Genomic DNA, 23,264 nt, shown 5'->3' with positions numbered 1-23,264 from the left:
TGGACATCCCTTAGCAAAAACTTTTAAATAGAGAAGGCATGATCTCACCTCCAGCAACTGGTTGAAGTCAAAGTGGGCTTGTCTGGGAATTGAACCCAGGACCTCTCACACCCAAAGCAAGAATCATACCCCTAGACCAACAAGCCATCATTAAACTCAGTATAGCCCTTTTTTTGACTGGGCAATGTTAAGAAACAGAATTGAGGTGGTCTTTCAGTTCTTTTACTCTTTCATGAAGCGACACTAACATATGGTGCAAGACACCTGTGGATCCAAAGTAAGTATAAAGAGCTCGTTCCCGATTTGAACCTGGAATCCGTCGCACCCTAAGCAAGAATCATACGCCTAGACCAACAAGCCCATTGCATTTGTTTACCTTTGGATTTTTGTCTCATGTCCACATTTGGACACCTTCTGCTCATTTGGCATTCTTGACTTATTACAATTTTCATTTTATTAATTTAGAGTTCTTTTGATTACTGATGACTTTGCAACATTGCAAGGTACATACTTGACAGGTATTATTCCTTGTCATTGATCTACCACTAGAAACAATTCAAAACATGTTTGCAAGATAATTAATTTGATTTGTGAGAATGGGTCAGTGTATGAAAATGATGCAACAACATGCCGGCATGTCATTGAAGGCTGAGGGAATGCAAGCCATCTGCTCTTTGTGACCTTCCACATGCTTAGTTACCTTAGGCATTCTTGAGAGACCTTAACATCAAAGGTAAGGTCATTTCAGCCCTTTGCTATGTTTTTGGCTCTACTGTTGTTCCACCACAGCTGACTTTCCTACTTCACACAAATGGTACTAAAAAATGTGTCGGTAAAGGGTACGGAAGCACAACCCAGTTCTGTTCCCGTAGTTCTTCCACCCTACAAAGTCTAGTTGCAAGTCTAATCTAACGTGAATGTTACAGCATAGCCACTGCATTGACAGCATATTTTAAATAGCCTGTAAAAAAAAAAAACCTAAATCTTGCACACTAATACTTTCAGGTAGCAACAACAAACTTGCTGGCTATAATATTGGCCGTGACCAGATGGAGCATTCGGTGTTTTGTGTTGCCAATGATTCAGCAAAACACACGTTTTAAAAACCACTCAGGAAGCCCGCATGCCAACCCTTTAACATAACTCCACCAAGCTCGCTGGCTATAAACTAGACCTTGGTCAGAGAGAGCTCACTGATGTTCTTAGCCTGTGAAAAACACATTGGCAATGACATGGCAAAATTAACTTTTAAGAAAACCAACAATGTATGTGCAGCAATGATTAAAAATCACTGACGGAGCCCTTTAAATAGCTCTTTGAGTTACCACAGTCATTAGATGCTTCCAGTTAGACCACATAAAAAATGATTGAACAAAGAAAATCGCTACTGTAAACATTGACATATATAACAAACAGCAGAAAATCACACATTCTAATAACTTTGATCTGATATCGCATAGGTTTGTAGAGAATAGTCCCACTTGTAATATTATAAACCTTGGGCATTCCAAACAGTAAAAAAATTACAAATCATGCAACCCTGAAAAAATGTTAACCAAATTTAAACTTACAACAATGCAGTAGAAAAAAAAGATTATTTAACAAGGAGATTTTCACCAAAGAAGAAGCCATTCTTACTTCCTAGTGTGCTTCTTTTGAATATGTAGAACACAGATTACCTAAAACAATGTCACAGTGTTAAAAATGATAAAGTTGTGAAATGCCTGCAAAATGGGTTCAGCGCAACCTGCTGGTCAGAAAGTCTCCAGCCCCTTATATAGAGCAGAGCGAGTCATAGCTGCTTTGGGTAGGTTAATATCCAAGTCATATCCCAAGATTTGTCTCATTATTTATTATGTTGAGTCTCACCTTTTGTGGTGGATTTCACCAATTATTTCTAACGTGGATACATTAGTATATCATTATAAGCAATCTGAGATGTGAAGATAAGTGAATCACACATGCAGAATTTCTAACAATAACCTGTTTTGTATAGGCTGGCTAGCTGACCATTCAGTGAAATTAAATGTGGTTGCTGAACTTGTTGCAGGTGGGTCAATTTAATTTGACTTAATTGTGTTTCATTTTTAACTCAGCCACTTGCCATGATGCATAAATTAATCTGAGAATAATTTGTTCTAGCTGCAAGATAGTGCTGACTTATCCTAGCTATACTTTATATTTAGCTTGAAATAATTGAGGTTCATCGCTAGAGGGTGCTGTTATTTATATATTTTTTTGGATTATTGATCAGGTAAAAACTAAAATGGATGAGGTGGACCTTTTCTATGTATCATATGGAATTTGAGTATATGAGTGAATGCTACTATGTAAATGTATAAGAATATGTAGATAAGATTATTATGAGATCATCATTTATAATCAAACACACAACTACCCTATACGATTGTATTAAACAGCTACATGCAAAATCATCCTGGCTGATGAGGTTTTTCCACAATAATGGCTATTAGAATTGTCTCAAAAAATGTTGTTTCTGTAACAGATAGACTGAGTCAAGGATGCACGTGACAAGCCATTTTTCTGTTATCCAAAAACAATCAGAAAACATGGGTTCATGTACATTACCTTACTGATGTATATTTTAAAAGTATTCCAATGCACAGAATAAAATTTTAGTAAATGATAAATATATTTGACCAATGGATGTGTACTAGAAAATAAGAATCGTGACAAAACAAACCGAAAGGTTATCGGCGCATGTATTTCATTTGAGGTGGTGTTGTATTCAGGACATGGAGTGAGTCTGATTCTGAGGAGGAGTGAAACTCTGTAGCCCAGGTAGTTGTTCCAGCATCATACCAAATACACATATTATCACTAGCCCATGACCATCCCCTGTCTGGACACCTAGGTATCAGAAAAATGACAAAACAACAAATTCTACAACATTTCTTTTGGCCATCGATTAGGAGTGATGTTGGACACTGCCGTTCATGCCTTACATGGCCGGAAAACCAAATCAGGTCATTCTGTCTGTTCCTCTGTGCCCCATTCCAGCAGTTGGTGAGCCCTTTGAAAAGGTGTTGGTTGATTGTGTGGGCCCTTTGCCAAAGACCCGTTCTGGGCATTGCTACCTATTGACTATAATGTGTGCTGCCACCACGTAACCTGAGGCAATTCCCCTTCGATAACTAAAATTGAAGAGCTGTTATTAAATTCTGCACTACCTTTGGATTGCCCAAAGTTATACAATCTGACCAAGGCATGAACTTTATGTCACATCTGTTCTCAAAGGTGACAATTGAACTTGGTATACAGCACCAATTCTCCAGTGGGGAGATCTTGCACTCCCACACCCTTTCCTGAATGATCTACCTGCCACATAGCAGTGTCTTGTTTCATGTAGTGCAGAAAGCACATCCTTCTTACCTCCGTGATATCATGGGCATATAAAAACTCTAATCACATCAGATTTAAAATCTTGATGCTGCCCTACAAAGCCAAAAATGGGCCAGGCCCTTGATACATTGAGTCAGTAGTCAAAGCCCGATTCATACCTCAGGTGCTTCGAGCCTCAAGTATGGCTCGGCTTGAAATTCCATGCTCCAAGTCTCATGGAAGACAAGCATTGAGACTCACAGATGGTGAAATGAGCTTCCACTTGCTCTCCTGACAGCAGAGCTCTTGCAGTCTTCAAACACAGACTAAAGACCCATCTATTCATGGAATCTGACAAATGACCCTGCTCCTATATTGACTAACTAAATTAGCACTTATTGTAGGGTAGTATTTATTACACTGATGTTGTCTAACAAACTTTAGTCCTTATGCATTTTGTACTTCTAGGTAACGGCAGTGATCCTTTTATTTCTACAGTATTCTAGATCAGTGGTATATTGGACTCTAAACTACTGTAATGGCTAGGGTGTATTCTATGAGTAAATGACAAAGCCCTTTTGTAAGTCACACTGGATAAAAGTGTCTGCTAAATGCCTTAAATGTAAATGTAATTGGAACAAATACATCTCAAGAATTGACACTGTAGTCCCGAGACAAGTCAAGAGAGAAAATGTACAATCCAAAGTCAAGATGGACAGTTACCAAGCACTACCCTTCACATAATTGTCAAGTCACAATATTTAATGTCATTACAATATTTGACACCAGCAAAGCATTTGATGTAGTTTATGAAATTGACAAAATTTTTCCATGCTCTTCAGTCTTGGCCTTGATGGTATGCATGTTTTGTCATGTCTGCTTAGAGATAATGTCGCCACTGGGCATCAAATTCTCTCCCAGGTGCTTTATCAAAGTATTGATCCACAATGTGCTAGTGTCTTGATTCATATAAGTAGAAAAGAGCAACTGTGGGTGTAGGATTCGATGTTATCATTCCTAAAAAGGGTGCCAAGTCACCGGTTTGTCTGCAGTGCACTAAGAATAGGAATACTCCCTGCTGGGGAAACAACCCAAGAATTTCTGCCTGAGAGGCAGAGATACTATCTAATATACTAACAAGGACAGATGCATGTGTGTTAAAAGAAACTGACTGAGATGTACACATCCCACAGGTTTTGAAGTATTTTGGATCAGTGCACATACAAGAGAAAGTTTTTTAAACACATTCTGGTGATGTTGACCCTGTCTTCATTTTCCTCTTTTAACAATGTTGGTGTGCTGGCTTATGATTTGTATTTCTTTTCGAATTCTTGTAAAAATGCAAAATATTCAAAGCATTTTGACTATCCCTGTGTGATAAACACGAGATTGGTCTACACTATGAGTTATGTCATATGCAGCATTTTTATCAAATTTGGCTTTGACTCTGTTTGCAAAATGTCTGATTATTCCATTGCAAATTAATGTACTGAGCTGCACTCTCTTGTCAACATTCAACTTAGGTCAAGCGATATCCTGCACTAATTTATTTCCAATGTGCAAGTTTCATCTTTGTTGACTTACATTTCTGCCCACTTGTACTAACAGCATGCCAGTGAAAACTTTACATGACACCTACATCAGCTAGGTGTGATTTTTTAAAAACAAAAGCAGTGTTCAGGCAAAATTGGTGAGCCACCTTGAGCTGTCCCACGTTTTCACGTGACGTGGAAGACCTTGGAGGCCACATTAGTGTAGTAGGTAGTGCATCAGTCTAATACTCTGACAAGCTTCTGAGCACCTGTTTATCTGGAATTGACATTAGCTTGCTAAAATAGTGAGCAGACCATGCGGGAGAGTCCTGTCTTTGAATTTGCATATCAGGCCATTTGCAACCCTGAATCAATGACACATGGGGACTCATAATTGAGCTTGAAGAAGTCCAAGGACATAACCCACAAGTGCCCAAAGTATGCAACAGCTGCAATGGCCGAGAGATTAAAGCCTTGGTCATAGGGCGACCCTGTCCACTTCTCTGTATAGATAGACCTCATGTTAAGGTAAACATTACCATAGTAAATTCCTTAAAACGTAACATGCCAATTCTGGACCTGGAGAGTTTAGTTCCAAACGGAATGTAAAGCAAGTGCTAAATGAAATGCAATTTTTCAAGAATCTTAGAGCCAGCTGTATACTCTGTGGAAGACTGGATCACCAGGACAGGAAGTGGGCACTCTAGCTCTTTCTTAATTTGGACATCCCTTAGCAAAAACTTTTAAATAGAGAAGGCATGATCTCACCTCCAGCAACTGGTTGAAGTCAAAGTGGGCTTGTCTGGGAATTGAACCCAGGACCTCTCACACCCAAAGCAAGAATCATACCCCTAGACCAACAAGCCATCATTAAACTCAGTATAGCCCTTTTTTTGACTGGGCAATGTTAAGAAACAGAATTGAGGTGGTCTTTCAGTTCTTTTACTCTTTCATGAAGCGACACTAACATATGGTGCAAGACACCTGTGGATCCAAAGTAAGTATAAAGAGCTCGTTCCCGATTTGAACCTGGAATCCGTCGCACCCTAAGCAAGAATCATACGCCTAGACCAACAAGCCCATTGCATTTGTTTACCTTTGGATTTTTGTCTCATGTCCACATTTGGACACCCTCTGCTCAGTTGGCATTCTTGACTTATTACAATTTTCATTTTATTAATTTAGAGTTCTTTTGATGACTGATGACTTTGCAACATTGCAAGGTACATACTTGACAGGTATTATTCCTTGTCATTGATCTACCACTAGAAACAATTCAAAACATGTTTGCAAGACAATTAATTTGATTTGTGAGAATGGGTCAGTGTATGAAAATGATGCAACAACATGCCGGCATGTCATTGAAGGCTGAGGGAATGCAAGCCATCTGCTCTTTGTGACCTTCCACATGCTTAGTTACCTTAGGCATTCTTGAGAGACCTTAACATCAAAGGTAAGGTCATTTCAGCCCTTTGCTATGTTTTTGGCTCTACTGTTGTTCCACCACAGCTGACTTTCCTACTTCACACAAATGGTACTAAAAAATGTGTCGGTAATGGGTACGGAAGCACAACCCAGTTCTGTTCCCGTAGTTCTTCCACCCTACAAAGTCTAGTTGCAAGTCTAATCTAACGTGAATGTTACAGCATAGCCACTGCATTGACAGCATATTTTAAATAGCCTGTAAAAAAAAAAATCCTAAATCTTGCACACTAATACTTTCAGGTAGCAACAACAAACTTGCTGGCTATAATATTGGCCGTGACCAGATGGAGCATTCGGTGTTTTGTGTTGCCAATGATTCAGCAAAACACACGTTTTAAAAACCACTCAGGAAGCCTGCATGCCGACCCTTTAACATAACAAGTTCAAGTTCAAGTTCAAGTTCGGTTTATTTGTCACATACATAGTCATACACAGTACAACACGCAGTGAAATGGTGGAGAGTGCTCTGTCCAAACTGAGGAAGAGAACCAGGGGTGCATAGAGAAAAAAATATATATACAGATAAATATATATTCTATGTATGTACAAAAATATATTAACAATGTATGTACAATATATGTATATTATGATTATATACACAATGTACAATGTATATGGCTGAGTATATATGTACACAATCTACAGAATGTACAGATCCATTGTATAGTACCATATCTACAGTTGTTGTAACAGGTTAATTGAGTATAAATGTAAATCTATATATACAGATGTACAGATATACAGTCATGTTACGTGGTGGTGGTGGTGGTCCCCACAGTTTATCAGTTTCCCTGATTCAGGGCCCGAATGGCCTGTGGGAAGAAGCTCCTCTTCAGTCTCTCTGTTTTGGTCTTCAGGGAGCGGAAGCGCCTCCCTGACCTCAACAGAGAGAAGAGTCTATTGTTGGGATGGGTGGGGTCCTTCACAATTTTCCTGGCCTTGGTTTGGCACCGCTTGTAGTAGGTGGTCTGCAGGTCAGGAAGTTCCGAGTGAGTGATGCGCTCTGCTGAACGCACTACCCTTTGGAGTGCTTGTCTGTCCTGCTTGGTGCCATTTCCAAACCAGACTGTGATGTTCCCCGTGAGGATGCTCTCGATAGTGCAGGTGTAGAAGTTCCGCAGTACCTTGGTGGGCAGTCTGAAGTCCCTTAGGCATCTGAGGTGGTAAAGACGCTGACGAGCCTTCTTTGCCAGGGAGCTGGTATGGCGGGACCAGGACAGGTCCTGCGAGATGTGAACACCAAGGTACCTGAAACTATCTACTCTCTCCACCGTGGTTCCACTGATCCTCACAGGTTGGTAGTGCCGCTCCTGCTTCTTGCTGCAATCCACGATCAGCTCCTTTGTTTTACTGACGTTTAGGAGGAGATTATTTTCCTGGCACCAGTTTTCTAGGTGTTTAATCTCCTCCAGGTAGGCCCTCTCGTCGTTGTCCGAGATCAGACCCACGACAACGGTGTCATCAGCAAACTTGACAATGGTGTTAGAGCTGGAAGTGGCTGTGCAGTCGTAGGTGTACAGTGAGTAAAGCAGGGGGCTTAGGACACAACCCTGAGGAGCTCCAGTGCTGAGGGTGAGGGTCGATGAGGCGCAGTTGCCCACCCGTAATAATTGTGGTCTGTCTGTTAGGAAGTTGGAGATCCAGTCGCACAGGGATGTATGCAGTCCTAGATCTCCCAACTTAGTAGTGAGTAGGGAGGGAATGATAGTGTTAAATGCTGAACTGTAGTCGACAAATAGCATTTTAACATAATTTCCCCTCCCTTTGTCCAGGTGAGTCAGTGTAGTGTGGAGCAGATGTGCAATCGCATCGTCAGTGGAGCGGTTGTGGCGGTATGCAAACTGCAGTGGGTCCGTGGAGGCTGGCAGTGAAGATGTGATGAAGTCTCTAACTAGCTTTTCAAAGCACTTCATCATGACTGATGTGAGGGCGACAGGGCGGTAGTCATTGAGGTCGGAGGGTCGAGGTTTCTTCGGGACGGGGACGATGGTGGACCGCTTGAAGCTGGATGGGACAATACCGAGCGTCAGGGAGAGATTGAAGATGTCGGTGAATACCGGGGCTAGCTGATCTGCGCAGGCTTTGAGGACCCTCCCGCAGATACCGTCTGGTCCCATCGCCTTCCTGGTATTCACCCTTTTAAACACTCTCCTCACGTCACTCTCCGTGATGATGAGAGGGCGCTGTTCTATGGTGGGCCCCGCGCATGTGCCATTGGCTGCGCCGATAGTGCCATTAGCACTAGCGCCGTTAGCATTGGCGCTGTTAGCACTAGCGCCGTTAGCATTGGTGCTGTCAGCACTAGCGCCGTTAGCATTGGTGCTGTTAGCACTAGCAATGCTAGATGTAGCCTCGAAGCGAGCAAAGAATGTATTCAGCTCGTTCGCCAGAGACTCATCCGCACTCATCAGCCCAGAGGGTGGGCTCCTGTAGTCCGTGATCATCCGTATTCCCTGCCACAGGGATCTAGAGCCACTCTGCTGGAACTGTGTCTCTAGTTTCTTCCCGTAGCGCCGCTTCGCCTCCCTCACCGCCCTGCGCACTCCGTATGCTGCAGACTTGTACTCGTCCATGTTCCCGCTGATGATCCCCGCATTGTAGGCAGCAGTTTGAGAGTTCAGAGCCTCGCGGATGGTTCTGTCCACCCAGGGCTTCTGGTTGGAAAACTTCTTGATGGTGATTCTTGGGATCGTGTCGTCCACCAGTTTCCCAATAAATCCTACTACTGCCTCCGTAAACTCGCTGACATCATCAGTGCTGCGCCGGAACATGTCCCAGTCCGCGTCATCCAGAGCGTCCTGCAGAGTGGCCACCGATTGGTCTGTCCAGCGCGCGACCTCCCTCTGAACCGGAGCTTCCCGTTTCAGCCATTGTTTATATTTTGGTAGGAGGAAGATGGCGGCGTGGTCCGACTTACCAAACGGTGGCTGAGCTAGTGCCTTGTAGCTGTCCTTGTATGGGGTGTAGCAGTGATCTAGTGTCCTATTTCCCCTGGTGGGGAAGGTTACGTGCTGGTAAAGGTTGGGCACCGCACGCTTGAGGTTAGCGCTGTTGAAATCCCCAACCACAATAAGTGCAGCGTCCCGGTGCTGTGCCTGAAACTGTGTGAGAGCCTCATGAAGTTCCCACAGTGCAGTGTCCATGTTAGCCTGAGGTGGGATGTACACGGTGTTGATGATGACCGAAGTGAACTCCCGAGGAAGGTAGAAAGGACGAAGTTTGAGGTCGAGCAGCTCCAGGTTGGGTGAGCAGGAGCAGGCGAGAGTAACAACGTTGGCATTGTTGCACCAGCTGTTGTTTACCATCACACACACTCCGCCGCCTCTCGATTTCCCCGAATCTGCCGTCCTGTCCATGCGGTGAACCGAGAAGAACTCGGCCGGCAGGATAGCGTGGTTTGGTACCGCTGGGTTCAGCCACGACTCGGTGAAGCAGAGGAGATTGCAATCCCGAATGTCCCTCTGGAACTTTATCCTGGCCCGGAGGTCGTCTAGCTTGTTATCCAGAGACTGGACGTTGGCTAGCAGGATGCTAGGTAAGGGAGCTCGGTGTGCCCGAGCCCTCAGCCTGTTCCAGCGTGTTCCAATTCAAAACATGTTTGCAAGACAATTAATTTGATTTGTGAGAATGGGTCAGTGTATGAAAATGATGCAACAACATGCCGGCATGTCATTGAAGGCTGAGGGAATGCAAGCCATCTGCTCTTTGTGACCTTCCACATGCTTAGTTACCTTAGGCATTCTTGAGAGACCTTAACATCAAAGGTAAGGTCATTTCAGCCCTTTGCTATGTTTTTGGCTCTACTGTTGTTCCACCACAGCTGACTTTCCTACTTCACACAAATGGTACTAAAAAAATGTGTCGGTAATGGGTACGGAAGCACAACCCAGTTCTGTTCCCGTAGTTCTTCCACCCTACAAAGTCTAGTTGCAAGTCTAATCTAACGTGAATGTTACAGCATAGCCACTGCATTGACAGCATATTTTAAATAGCCTGTAAAAAAAAAAATCCTAAATCTTGCACACTAATACTTTCAGGTAGCAACAACAAACTTGCTGGCTATAATATTGGCCGTGACCAGATGGAGCATTCGGTGTTTTGTGTTGCCAATGATTCAGCAAAACACACGTTTTAAAAACCACTCAGGAAGCCTGCATGCCAACCCTTTAACATAACTCCACCAAACTCGCTGGCTATAAACTGGACCTTGGTCAGAGAGAGCTCACTGATGTTCTTAGCCTGTGAAAAACACATTGGCAATGACATGGCAAAATTAACTTTTAAGAAAACCAACAATGTATGTGCAGCAATGATTAAAAATCACTGACGGAGCCCTTTAAATAGCTCTTTGAGTTACCACAGTCATTAGATGCTTCCAGTTAGACCACATAAAAAATGATTGAACAAAGAAAATCGCTACTGTAAACATTGACATATATAACAAACAGCAGAAAATCACACATTCTAATAACTTTGATCTGATATCGCATAGGTTTGTAGAGAATAGTCCCACTTGTAATATTATAAACCTTGGGCATTCCAAACAGTAAAAAAATTACAAATCATGCAACCCTGAAAAAATGTTAACCAAATTTAAACTTACAACAATGCAGTAGAAAAAAAAGATTATTTAACAAGGAGATTTTCACCAAAGAAGAAGCCATTCTTACTTCCTAGTGTGCTTCTTTTGAATATGTAGAACACAGATTACCTAAAACAATGTCACAGTGTTAAAAATGATAAAGTTGTGAAATGCCTGCAAAATGGGTTCAGCGCAACCTGCTGGTCAGAAAGTCTCCAGCCCCTTATATAGAGCAGAGCGAGTCATAGCTGCTTTGGGTAGGTTAATATCCAAGTCATATCCCAAGATTTGTCTCATTATTTATTATGTTGAGTCTCACCTTTTGTGGTGGATTTCACCAATTATTTCTAACGTGGCTACATTAGTATATCATTATAAGCAATCTGAGATGTGAAGATAAGTGAATCACACATGCAGAATTTCTAACAATAACCTGTTTTGTATAGGCTGGCTAGCTGACCATTCAGTGAAATTAAATGTGGTTGCTGAACTTGTTGCAGGTGGGTCAATTTAATTTGACTTAATTGTGTTTCATTTTTAACTCAGCCACTTGCCATGATGCATAAATTAATCTGAGAATAATTTGTTCTAGCTGCAAGATAGTGCTGACTTATCCTAGCTATACTTTATATTTAGCTTGAAATAATTGAGGTTCATCGCTAGAGGGTGCTGTTATTTATATATTTTTTTGGATTATTGATCAGGTAAAAACTAAAATGGATGAGGTGGACCTTTTCTATGTATCATATGGAATTTGAGTATATGAGTGAATGCTACTATGTAAATGTATAAGAATATGTAGATAAGATTATTATGAGATCATCATTTATAATCAAACACACAACTACCCTATACGATTGTATTAAACAGCTACATGCAAAATCATCCTGGCTGATGAGGTTTTTCCACAATAATGGCTATTAGAATTGTCTCAAAAAATGTTGTTTCTGTAACAGATAGACTGAGTCAAGGATGCACGTGACAAGCCATTTTTCTGTTATCCAAAAACAATCAGAAAACATGGGTTCATGTACATTACCTTACTGATGTATATTTTAAAAGTATTCCAATGCACAGAATAAAATTTTAGTAAATGATAAATATATTTGACCAATGGATGTGTACTAGAAAATAAGAATCGTGACAAAACAAACCGAAAGGTTATCGGCGCATGTATTTCATTTGAGGTGGTGTTGTATTCAGGACATGGAGTGAGTCTGATTCTGAGGAGGAGTGAAACTCTGTAGCCCAGGTAGTTGTTCCAGCATCATACCAAATACACATATTATCACTAGCCCATGACCATCCCCTGTCTGGACACCTAGGTATCAGAAAAATGACAAAACAACAAATTCTACAACATTTCTTTTGGCCATCGATTAGGAGTGATGTTGGACACTGCCGTTCATGCCTTACATGGCCGGAAAACCAAATCAGGTCATTCTGTCTGTTCCTCTGTGCCCCATTCCAGCAGTTGGTGAGCCCTTTGAAAAGGTGTTGGTTGATTGTGTGGGCCCTTTGCCAAAGACCCGTTCTGGGCATTGCTACCTATTGACTATAATGTGTGCTGCCACCACGTAACCTGAGGCAATTCCCCTTCGATAACTAAAATTGAAGAGCTGTTATTAAATTCTGCACTACCTTTGGATTGCCCAAAGTTATACAATCTGACCAAGGCATGAACTTTATGTCACATCTGTTCTCAAAGGTGACAATTGAACTTGGTATACAGCACCAATTCTCCAGTGGGGAGATCTTGCACTCCCACACCCTTTCCTGAATGATCTACCTGCCACATAGCAGTGTCTTGTTTCATGTAGTGCAGAAAGCACATCCTTCTTACCTCCGTGATATCATGGGCATATAAAAACTCTAATCACATCAGATTTAAAATCTTGATGCTGCCCTACAAAGCCAAAAATGGGCCAGGCCCTTGATACATTGAGTCAGTAGTCAAAGCCCGATTCATACCTCAGGTGCTTCGAGCCTCAAGTATGGCTCGGCTTGAAATTCCATGCTCCAAGTCTCATGGAAGACAAGCATTGAGACTCACAGATGGTGAAATGAGCTTCCACTTGCTCTCCTGACAGCAGAGCTCTTGCAGTCTTCAAACACAGACTAAAGACCCATCTATTCATGGAATCTGACAAATGACCCTGCTCCTATATTGACTAACTAAATTAGCACTTATTGTAGGGTAGTATTTATTACACTGATGTTGTCTAACAAACTTTAGTCCTTATGCATTTTGTACTTCTAGGTAACGGCAGTGATCCTTTTATTTCTACAGTATTCTAGATCAGTGGTATATTGGACTCTAAACTACTGTAATGGCTAGGGTGTATTCTATGAGTAAATGACAAAGCCCTTTTGTAAGTCACACTGGATAAAAGTGTCTGCTAAATGCCTTAAATGTAAATGTAAATGGAACAAATACATCTCAAGAATTGACACTGTAGTCCCGAGACAAGTCAAGAGAGAAAATGTACAATCCAAAGTCAAGATGGACAGTTACCAAGCACTACCCTTCACATAATTGTCAAGTCACAATATTTAATGTCATTACAATATTTGACACCAGCAAAGCATTTGATGTAGTTTATGAAATTGACAAAATTTTTCCATGCTCTTCAGTCTTGGCCTTGATGGTATGCATGTTTTGTCATGTCTGCTTAGAGATAATGTCGCCACTGGGCATCAAATTCTCTCCCAGGTGCTTTATCAAAGTATTGATCCACAATGTGCTAGTGTCTTGATTCATATAAGTAGAAAAGAGCAACTGTGGGTGTAGGATTCGATGTTATCATTCCTAAAAAGGGTGCCAAGTCACCGGTTTGTCTGCAGTGCACTAAGAATAGGAATACTCCCTGCCGGGGAAACAACCCAAGAATTTCTGCCTGAGAGGCAGAGATACTATCTAATATACTAACAAGGACAGATGCATGTGTGTTAAAAGAAACTGACTGAGATGTACACATCCCACAGGTTTTGAAGTATTTTGGATCAGTGCACATACAACAGAAAGTTTTTTAAACACATTCTGGTGATGTTGACCCTGTCTTCATTTTCCTCTTTTAACAATGTTGGTGTGCTGGCTTATGATTTGTATTTCTTTTCGAATTCTTGTAAAAATGCAAAATATTCAAAGCATTTTGGCTATCCCTGTGTGATAAACACGAGATTGGTCTACACTATGAGTTATGTCATATGCAGCATTTTTATCAAATTTGGCTTTGACTCTGTTTGCAAAATGTCTGATTATTCCATTGCAAATTAATGTACTGAGCTGCACTCTCTTGTCAACATTCAACTTAGGTCAAGCGATATCCTGCACTAATTTATTTCCAATGTGCAAGTTTCATCTTAGTTGACTTACATTTCTGCCCACTTGTACTAACAGCATGCCAGTGAAAACTTTACATGACACCTACATCAGCTAGGTGTGATTTTTTAAAAACAAAAGCAGTGTTCAGGCAAAATTGGTGAGCCACCTTGAGCTGTCCCACGTTTTCACGTGGAAGACCTTGGAGGCCACATTAGTGTAGTAGGTAGTACATCAGTCTAATACTCTGACAAGCTTCTGAGCACCTGTTTATCTGGATTTGACATTAGCTTGCTAAAATAGTGAGCAGACCATGCGGGAGAGTCCTGTCTTTGAATTTGCATATCAGGCCATTTGCAACCCTGAATCAATGACACATGGGGACTCATAATTGAGCGTGAAGAAGTCCAAGGACATAACCCACAAGTGCCCAAAGTATGCAACAGCTGCAATGGCCGAGAGGTTAAGGCGTTGGACTTGAAATCCAATGGGGGATCCCCGCGCAGGTTCGACTCCTGCTTGCAGCGTAAGGAGATGACATGTTTCTGTTCTGATTCCTTTACTGGAAGAATGAGTGTACAGTGTCCTCTAGGTCTACTTTTGCATATGCTTGCCATGCCATTTGCAACTTTGTGCCAGGGAAACTGTAGGAGTCCTAGGAATTGATGCAGAAATAGCTGCTTTGTCCATAAGTTGTGATGGCCCAGGAATTAAGGTGTTGGTGTGGAACTCCAATGTAGTCTCTCGCAGAATAGAGGATTTAGTTGCTTATTTGAAGTGATTTCTGCAGAGACATCATGCCACCAGTGGGGAGAGATTGCATTCCCAGATCCTTTACTGAACGATCTATCTGCCACATAGCAGTGTCTTGTTTCATGTAGAGGAGAAAGCAAATCCTTTTTACCTGCGTGATGTAAAGGACATGTAAAAACTCTTCAACTATTGGACATTCATCTTAGCTCAGAGAAAGTTCTGGAAGACTATTTCTCACATGCAAATTGCAATGGTGTTTGCCTATGATTCTCTTCCATGTCTTGCACCAGCATTCCAGGGACAGCGGCCTCTTTTCTCTTTAACTATAACTATAACACTTTAGCTCTTACACTGTTCACTCCAGTGCCCACCCACAAGTCACTAACAAGATGATGTACGTGCAAGTAACAGCAGTAGTAGCCGCAGCACAACTGGTGTTCAATCTTCCGAAGTTCACACGTGTTACCCCGCTGCTGCGCTCCCTTCGTTTGCTTCCAGTAGCTGCACACATCAGATTTAAAATCTTGACGCTTAACTACAAAGTCAAAAATGGTGCAGCCCCTTGTTACATTGAGTCAATGGTCAAAGCCTGATTTGTACCTCGAGTGCTTCGAACCTCAGGTATGGCTCGGCGTGAAATTCCATGCTTCAAGTCTCATGGAAGACAAGTGTTTAGATTACTATCTGTTCTGGCTCACAGAAGATGGAATAAGCTTCCATTTGCTGTCTTGACAGCAGAGTCCCTTGCAGTCTTCAAACACAGACTAAAGATCTATCTATTCATGGAATATTTAAAGGACAAATGACCCTGCTCCTATATTGACTAACAAACTTTGGTGCTTATTGTTTATTGCACTTATCATTGTTTAAGATAGACCTTATGCATTTTGTACTTCTAGGCAACAGCAGTGATCCCTTTTTTCTACAGTATTCTAGATCATTGGTATGTTGGACTCTAATCTACTGTAATGGCTAGGATGTATTCTATGAGTAAATGACAAAGCACTTTTGTAAGTCGCTCTGGATAAGAGTGTCTGGGAAATGCCGTAAATGTAAATGTATATGTATATGTAACAAGTACATCTCAGGACTTGACATTCAAGTCATATCCCAAGATAGGTCTCCTTTCGCATATGCTTGCCATGCCATTTGCAACTTCGTGCCAGTGAAACTGTAGGAGTCCTACGAATTGATGCAGAAATAGCTGCTTTGTCCATAAGTTGTGATGGCCCAGGAATTAAGGTGTTGGTGTGGAACTCCAATGTAGTCTCTTGCAGAATAGAGAATTTAGTTGCTTATTTGAAGTGATGTGGACTCATAATTGACACATGTGGACTCATAATTGAGCTTGAAGAAGTCCAAGGACATAACCCACAAGTGCCCAAAGTATGCAACAGCTGCAATGGCCGAGAGATTAAGGCCTTGGTCATAGGGCGACCCTGTCCACTTCTCTGTATAGATAGACCTCATGTTAAGGTAAGCATTACCATAGTAAATTCCTTAAAACGTAACATGCCAATTCTGGACCTGGAGAGTTTAGTTCCAAACGGAATGTAAAGCAAGTGCTAAATGAAATGCAATTTTTCAAGAATCTTAGAGCCAGCTGTATACTCTGTGGAAGACTGGATCACCAGGACAGGAAGTGGGCACTCTAGCTCTTTCTTAATTTGGACATCCCTTAGCAAAAACTTTTAAATAGAGAAGGCATGATCTCACCTCCAGCAACTGGTTGAAGTCAAAGTGGGCTTGTCTGGGAATTGAACCCAGGACCTCTCACACCCAAAGCGAGAATCATACCCCTAGACCAACAAGCCATCATTAAACTCAGTATAGCCCTTTTTTTGACTGGGCAATGTTAAGAAACAGAATTGAGGTGGTCTTTCAGTTCTTTTACTCTTTCATGAAGCGACACTAACATATGGTGCAAGACACCTGTGGATCCAAAGTAAGTATAAAGAGCTCGTTCCCGATTTGAACCTGGAATCCGTCGCACCCTAAGCAGGAATCATACGCCTAGACCAACAAGCCCATTGCATTTGTTTACCTTTGGATTTTTGTCTCATGTCCACATTTGGACACCTTCTGCTCATTTGGCATTCTTGACTTATTACAATTTTCATTTTATTAATTTAGAGTTCTTTTGATGACTGATGACTTTGCAACATTGCAAGGTACATACTTGACAGGTATTATTCCTTGTCATTGATCTACCACTAGAAACAATTCAAAACATGTTTGCAAGACAATTAATTTGATTTGTGAGAATGGGTCAGTGTATGAAAATGATGCAACAACATGCCGGCATGTCATTGAAGGCTGAGGGAATGCAAGCCATCTGCTCTTTGTGACCTTCCACATGCTTAGTTACCTTAGGCATTCTTGAGAGACCTTAACATCAAAGGTAAGGTCATTTCAGCCCTTTGCTATGTTTTTGGCTCTACTGTTGTTCCACCACAGCTGACTTTCCTACTTCACACAAATGGTACTAAAAAATGTGTCGGTAAAGGGTACGGAAGCACAACCCAGTTCTGTTCCCGTAGTTCTTCCACCCTACAAAGTCTAGTTGCAAGTCTAATCTAACGTGAATGTTACAGCATAGCCACTGCATTGACAGCATATTTTAAATAGCCTGTAAAAAAAAAAAACCTAAATCTTGCACACTAATACTTTCAGGTAGCAACAACAAACTTGCTGGCTATAATATTGGCCGTGACCAGATGGAGCATTCGGTGTTTTGTGTTGCCAATGATTTAGCAAAACACACGTTTTAAAAACCACTCAGGAAGCCCGCATGCCAACCCTTTAACATAACTCCACCAAACTCGCTGGCTATAAACTAGACCTTGGTCAGAGAGAGCTCACTGATGTTCTTAGCCTGTGAAAAACACATTGGCAATGACATGGCAAAATTAACTTTTAAGAAAACCAACAATGTATGTGCAGCAATGATTAAAAATCACTGACGGAGCCCTTTAAATAGCTCTTTGAGTTACCACAGTCATTAGATGCTTCCAGTTAGACCACATAAAAAATGATTGAACAAAGAAAATCGCTACTGTAAACATTGACATATATAACAAACAGCAGAAAATCACACATTCTAATAACTTTGATCTGATATCGCATAGGTTTGTAGAGAATAGTCCCACTTGTAATATTATAAACCTTGGGCATTCCAAACAGTAAAAAAATTACAAATCATGCAACCCTGAAAAAATGTTAACCAAATTTAAACTTACAACAATGCAGTAGAAAAAAAAGATTATTTAACAAGGAGATTTTCACCAAAGAAGAAGCCATTCTTACTTCCTAGTGTGCTTCTTTTGAATATGTAGAACACAGATTACCTAAAACAATGTCACAGTGTTAAAAATGATAAAGTTGTGAAATGCCTGCAAAATGGGTTCAGCGCAACCTGCTGGTCAGAAAGTCTCCAGCCCCTTATATAGAGCAGAGCGAGTCATAGCTGCTTTGGGTAGGTTAATATCCAAGTCATATCCCAAGATTTGTCTCATTATTTATTATGTTGAGTCTCACCTTTTGTGGTGGATTTCACCAATTATTTCTAACGTGGATACATTAGTATATCATTATAAGCAATCTGAGATGTGAAGATAAGTGAATCACACATGCAGAATTTCTAACAATAACCTGTTTTGTATAGGCTGGCTAGCTGACCATTCAGTGAAATTAAATGTGGTTGCTGAACTTGTTGCAGGTGGGTCAATTTAATTTGACTTAATTGTGTTTCATTTTTAACTCAGCCACTTGCCATGATGCATAAATTAATCTGAGAATAATTTGTTCTAGCTGCAAGATAGTGCTGACTTATCCTAGCTATACTTTATATTTAGCTTGAAATAATTGAGGTTCATCGCTAGAGGGTGCTGTTATTTATATATTTTTTTGGATTATTGATCAGGTAAAAACTAAAATGGATGAGGTGGACCTTTTCTATGTATCATATGGAATTTGAGTATATGAGTGAATGCTACTATGTAAATGTATAAGAATATGTAGATAAGATTATTATGAGATCATCATTTATAATCAAACACACAACTACCCTATACGATTGTATTAAACAGCTACATGCAAAATCATCCTGGCTGATGAGGTTTTTCCACAATAATGGCTATTAGAATTGTCTCAAAAAATGTTGTTTCTGTAACAGATAGACTGAGTCAAGGATGCATGTGACAAGCCATTTTTCTGTTATCCAAAAACAATCAGAAAACATGGGTTCATGTACATTACCTTACTGATGTATATTTTAAAAGTATTCCAATGCACAGAATAAAATTTTAGTAAATGATAAATATATTTGACCAATGGATGTGTACTAGAAAATAAGAATCGTGACAAAACAAACCGAAAGGTTATCGGCGCATGTATTTCATTTGAGGTGGTGTTGTATTCAGGACATGGAGTGAGTCTGATTCTGAGGAGGAGTGAAACTCTGTAGCCCAGGTAGTTGTTCCAGCATCATACCAAATACACATATTATCACTAGCCCATGACCATCCCCTGTCTGGACACCTAGGTATCAGAAAAATGACAAAACAACAAATTCTACAACATTTCTTTTGGCCATCGATTAGGAGTGATGTTGGACACTGCCGTTCATGCCTTACATGGCCGGAAAACCAAATCAGGTCATTCTGTCTGTTCCTCTGTGCCCCATTCCAGCAGTTGGTGAGCCCTTTGAAAAGGTGTTGGTTGATTGTGTGGGCCCTTTGCCAAAGACCCGTTCTGGGCATTGCTACCTATTGACTATAATGTGTGCTGCCACCACGTAACCTGAGGCAATTCCCCTTCGATAACTAAAATTGAAGAGCTGTTATTAAATTCTGCACTACCTTTGGATTGCCCAAAGTTATACAATCTGACCAAGGCATGAACTTTATGTCACATCTGTTCTCAAAGGTGACAATTGAACTTGGTATACAGCACCAATTCTCCAGTGGGGAGATCTTGCACTCCCACACCCTTTCCTGAATGATCTACCTGCCACATAGCAGTGTCTTGTTTCATGTAGTGCAGAAAGCACATCCTTCTTACCTCCGTGATATCATGGGCATATAAAAACTCTAATCACATCAGATTTAAAATCTTGATGCTGCCCTACAAAGCCAAAAATGGGCCAGGCCCTTGATACATTGAGTCAGTAGTCAAAGCCCGATTCATACCTCAGGTGCTTCGAGCCTCAAGTATGGCTCGGCTTGAAATTCCATGCTCCAAGTCTCATGGAAGACAAGCATTGAGACTCACAGATGGTGAAATGAGCTTCCACTTGCTCTCCTGACAGCAGAGCTCTTGCAGTCTTCAAACACAGACTAAAGACCCATCTATTCATGGAATCTGACAAATGACCCTGCTCCTATATTGACTAACTAAATTAGCACTTATTGTAGGGTAGTATTTATTACACTGATGTTGTCTAACAAACTTTAGTCCTTATGCATTTTGTACTTCTAGGTAACGGCAGTGATCCTTTTATTTCTACAGTATTCTAGATCAGTGGTATATTGGACTCTAAACTACTGTAATGGCTAGGGTGTATTCTATGAGTAAATGACAAAGCCCTTTTGTAAGTCACACTGGATAAAAGTGTCTGCTAAATGCCTTAAATGTAAATGTAATTGGAACAAATACATCTCAAGAATTGACACTGTAGTCCCGAGACAAGTCAAGAGAGAAAATGTACAATCCAAAGTCAAGATGGACAGTTACCAAGCACTACCCTTCACATAATTGTCAAGTCACAATATTTAATGTCATTACAATATTTGACACCAGCAAAGCATTTGATGTAGTTTATGAAATTGACAAAATTTTTCCATGCTCTTCAGTCTTGGCCTTGATGGTATGCATGTTTTGTCATGTCTGCTTAGAGATAATGTCGCCACTGGGCATCAAATTCTCTCCCAGGTGCTTTATCAAAGTATTGATCCACAATGTGCTAGTGTCTTGATTCATATAAGTAGAAAAGAGCAACTGTGGGTGTAGGATTCGATGTTATCATTCCTAAAAAGGGTGCCAAGTCACCGGTTTGTCTGCAGTGCACTAAGAATAGGAATACTCCCTGCCGGGGAAACAACCCAAGAATTTCTGCCTGAGAGGCAGAGATACTATCTAATATACTAACAAGGACAGATGCATGTGTGTTAAAAGAAACTGACTGAGATGTACACATCCCACAGGTTTTGAAGTATTTTGGATCAGTGCACATACAACAGAAAGTTTTTTAAACACATTCTGGTGATGTTGACCCTGTCTTCATTTTCCTCTTTTAACAATGTTGGTGTGCTGGCTTATGATTTGTATTTCTTTTCGAATTCTTGTAAAAATGCAAAATATTCAAAGCATTTTGACTATCCCTGTGTGATAAACACGAGATTGGTCTACACTATGAGTTATGTCATATGCAGCATTTTTATCAAATTTGGCTTTGACTCTGTTTGCAAAATGTCTGATTATTCCATTGCAAATTAATGTACTGAGCTGCACTCTCTTGTCAACATTCAACTTAGGTCAAGCGATATCCTGCACTAATTTATTTCCAATGTGCAAGTTTCATCTTTGTTGACTTACATTTCTGCCCACTTGTACTAACAGCATGCCAGTGAAAACTTTACATGACACCTACATCAGCTAGGTGTGATTTTTTAAAAACAAAAGCAGTGTTCAGGCAAAATTGGTGAGCCACCTTGAGCTGTCCCACGTTTTCACGTGACGTGGAAGACCTTGGAGGCCACATTAGTGTAGTAGGTAGTGCATCAGTCTAATACTCTGACAAGCTTCTGAGCACCTGTTTATCTGGAATTGACATTAGCTTGCTAAAATAGTGAGCAGACCATGCGGGAGAGTCCTGTCTTTGAATTTGCATATCAGGCCATTTGCAACCCTGAATCAATGACACATGGGGACTCATAATTGAGCTTGAAGAAGTCCAAGGACATAACCCACAAGTGCCCAAAGTATGCAACAGCTGCAATGGCCGAGAGATTAAAGCCTTGGTCATAGGGCGACCCTGTCCACTTCTCTGTATAGATAGACCTCATGTTAAGGTAAACATTACCATAGTAAATTCCTTAAAACGTAACATGCCAATTCTGGACCTGGAGAGTTTAGTTCCAAACGGAATGTAAAGCAAGTGCTAAATGAAATGCAATTTTTCAAGAATCTTAGAGCCAGCTGTATACTCTGTGGAAGACTGGATCACCAGGACAGGAAGTGGGCACTCTAGCTCTTTCTTAATTTGGACATCCCTTAGCAAAAACTTTTAAATAGAGAAGGCATGATCTCACCTCCAGCAACTGGTTGAAGTCAAAGTGGGCTTGTCTGGGAATTGAACCCAGAACCTCTCACACCCAAAGCGAGAATCATACCCCTAGACCAACAAGCCATCATTAAACTCAGTATAGCCCTTTTTTTGACTGGGCAATGTTAAGAAACAGAATTGAGGTGGTCTTTCAGTTCTTTTACTCTTTCATGAAGCGACACTAACATATGGTGCAAGACACCTGTGGATCCAAAGTAAGTATAAAGAGCTCGTTCCCGATTTGAACCTGGAATCCGTCGCACCCTAAGCAAGAATCATACGCCTAGACCAACAAGCCCATTGCATTTGTTTACCTTTGGATTTTTGTCTCATGTCCACATTTGGACACCTTCTGCTCATTTGGCATTCTTGACTTATTACAATTTTCATTTTATTAATTTAGAGTTCTTTTGATGACTGATGACTTTGCAACATTGCAAGGTACATACTTGACAGGTATTATTCCTTGTCATTGATCTACCACTAGAAACAATTCAAAACATGTTTGCAAGACAATTAATTTGATTTGTGAGAATGGGTCAGTGTATGAAAATGATGCAACAACATGCCGGCATGTCATTGAAGGCTGAGGGAATGCAAGCCATCTGCTCTTTGTGACCTTCCACATGCTTAGTTACCTTAGGCATTCTTGAGAGACCTTAACATCAAAGGTAAGGTCATTTCAGCCCTTTGCTATGTTTTTGGCTCTACTGTTGTTCCACCACAGCTGACTTTCCTACTTCACACAAATGGTACTAAAAAATGTGTCGGTAAAGGGTACGGAAGCACAACCCAGTTCTGTTCCCGTAGTTCTTCCACCCTACAAAGTCTAGTTGCAAGTCTAATCTAACGTGAATGTTACAGCATAGCCACTGCATTGACAGCATATTTTAAATAGCCTGTAAAAAAAAAAAACCTAAATCT

The 23,264-nt window shown here is 40.9% G+C and overlaps 5 non-coding genes across 5 annotated transcripts; 1 reads left to right on the top strand and 4 right to left on the bottom strand.

Annotated features, from left to right (window-relative positions):
* Window positions 1-74: 74 nt before the first annotated feature.
* Window positions 75-146, bottom strand: trnap-ugg (transfer RNA proline (anticodon UGG)). Its single transcript has one exon. It is a non-coding gene; the product is annotated as a tRNA-Pro (tRNA).
* Window positions 147-5,668: 5,522 nt separating this feature from the next.
* On the bottom strand, window positions 5,669-5,740 carry trnap-ugg (transfer RNA proline (anticodon UGG)). Its single transcript has one exon. It is a non-coding gene; the product is annotated as a tRNA-Pro (tRNA).
* An 8,968-nt stretch (window positions 5,741-14,708) lies between these two features.
* Window positions 14,709-14,790, top strand: trnas-uga (transfer RNA serine (anticodon UGA)). Its single transcript has one exon. It is a non-coding gene; the product is annotated as a tRNA-Ser (tRNA).
* A 1,968-nt stretch (window positions 14,791-16,758) lies between these two features.
* Window positions 16,759-16,830, bottom strand: trnap-ugg (transfer RNA proline (anticodon UGG)). The gene has a single exon. It is a non-coding gene; the product is annotated as a tRNA-Pro (tRNA).
* A 5,522-nt stretch (window positions 16,831-22,352) lies between these two features.
* On the bottom strand, window positions 22,353-22,424 carry trnap-ugg (transfer RNA proline (anticodon UGG)). Its single transcript has one exon. It is a non-coding gene; the product is annotated as a tRNA-Pro (tRNA).
* Window positions 22,425-23,264: the final 840 nt, after the last annotated feature.

This window comes from Electrophorus electricus, chromosome 15 (genome assembly GCF_041902795.1).
Source record: "Electrophorus electricus isolate QZ-2024a chromosome 15, ASM4190279v1, whole genome shotgun sequence".
NCBI classification, from domain to species: domain Eukaryota; kingdom Metazoa; phylum Chordata; class Actinopteri; order Gymnotiformes; family Gymnotidae; genus Electrophorus; species Electrophorus electricus.
This window is presented reverse-complemented; position numbering and strand designations above follow the sequence as displayed.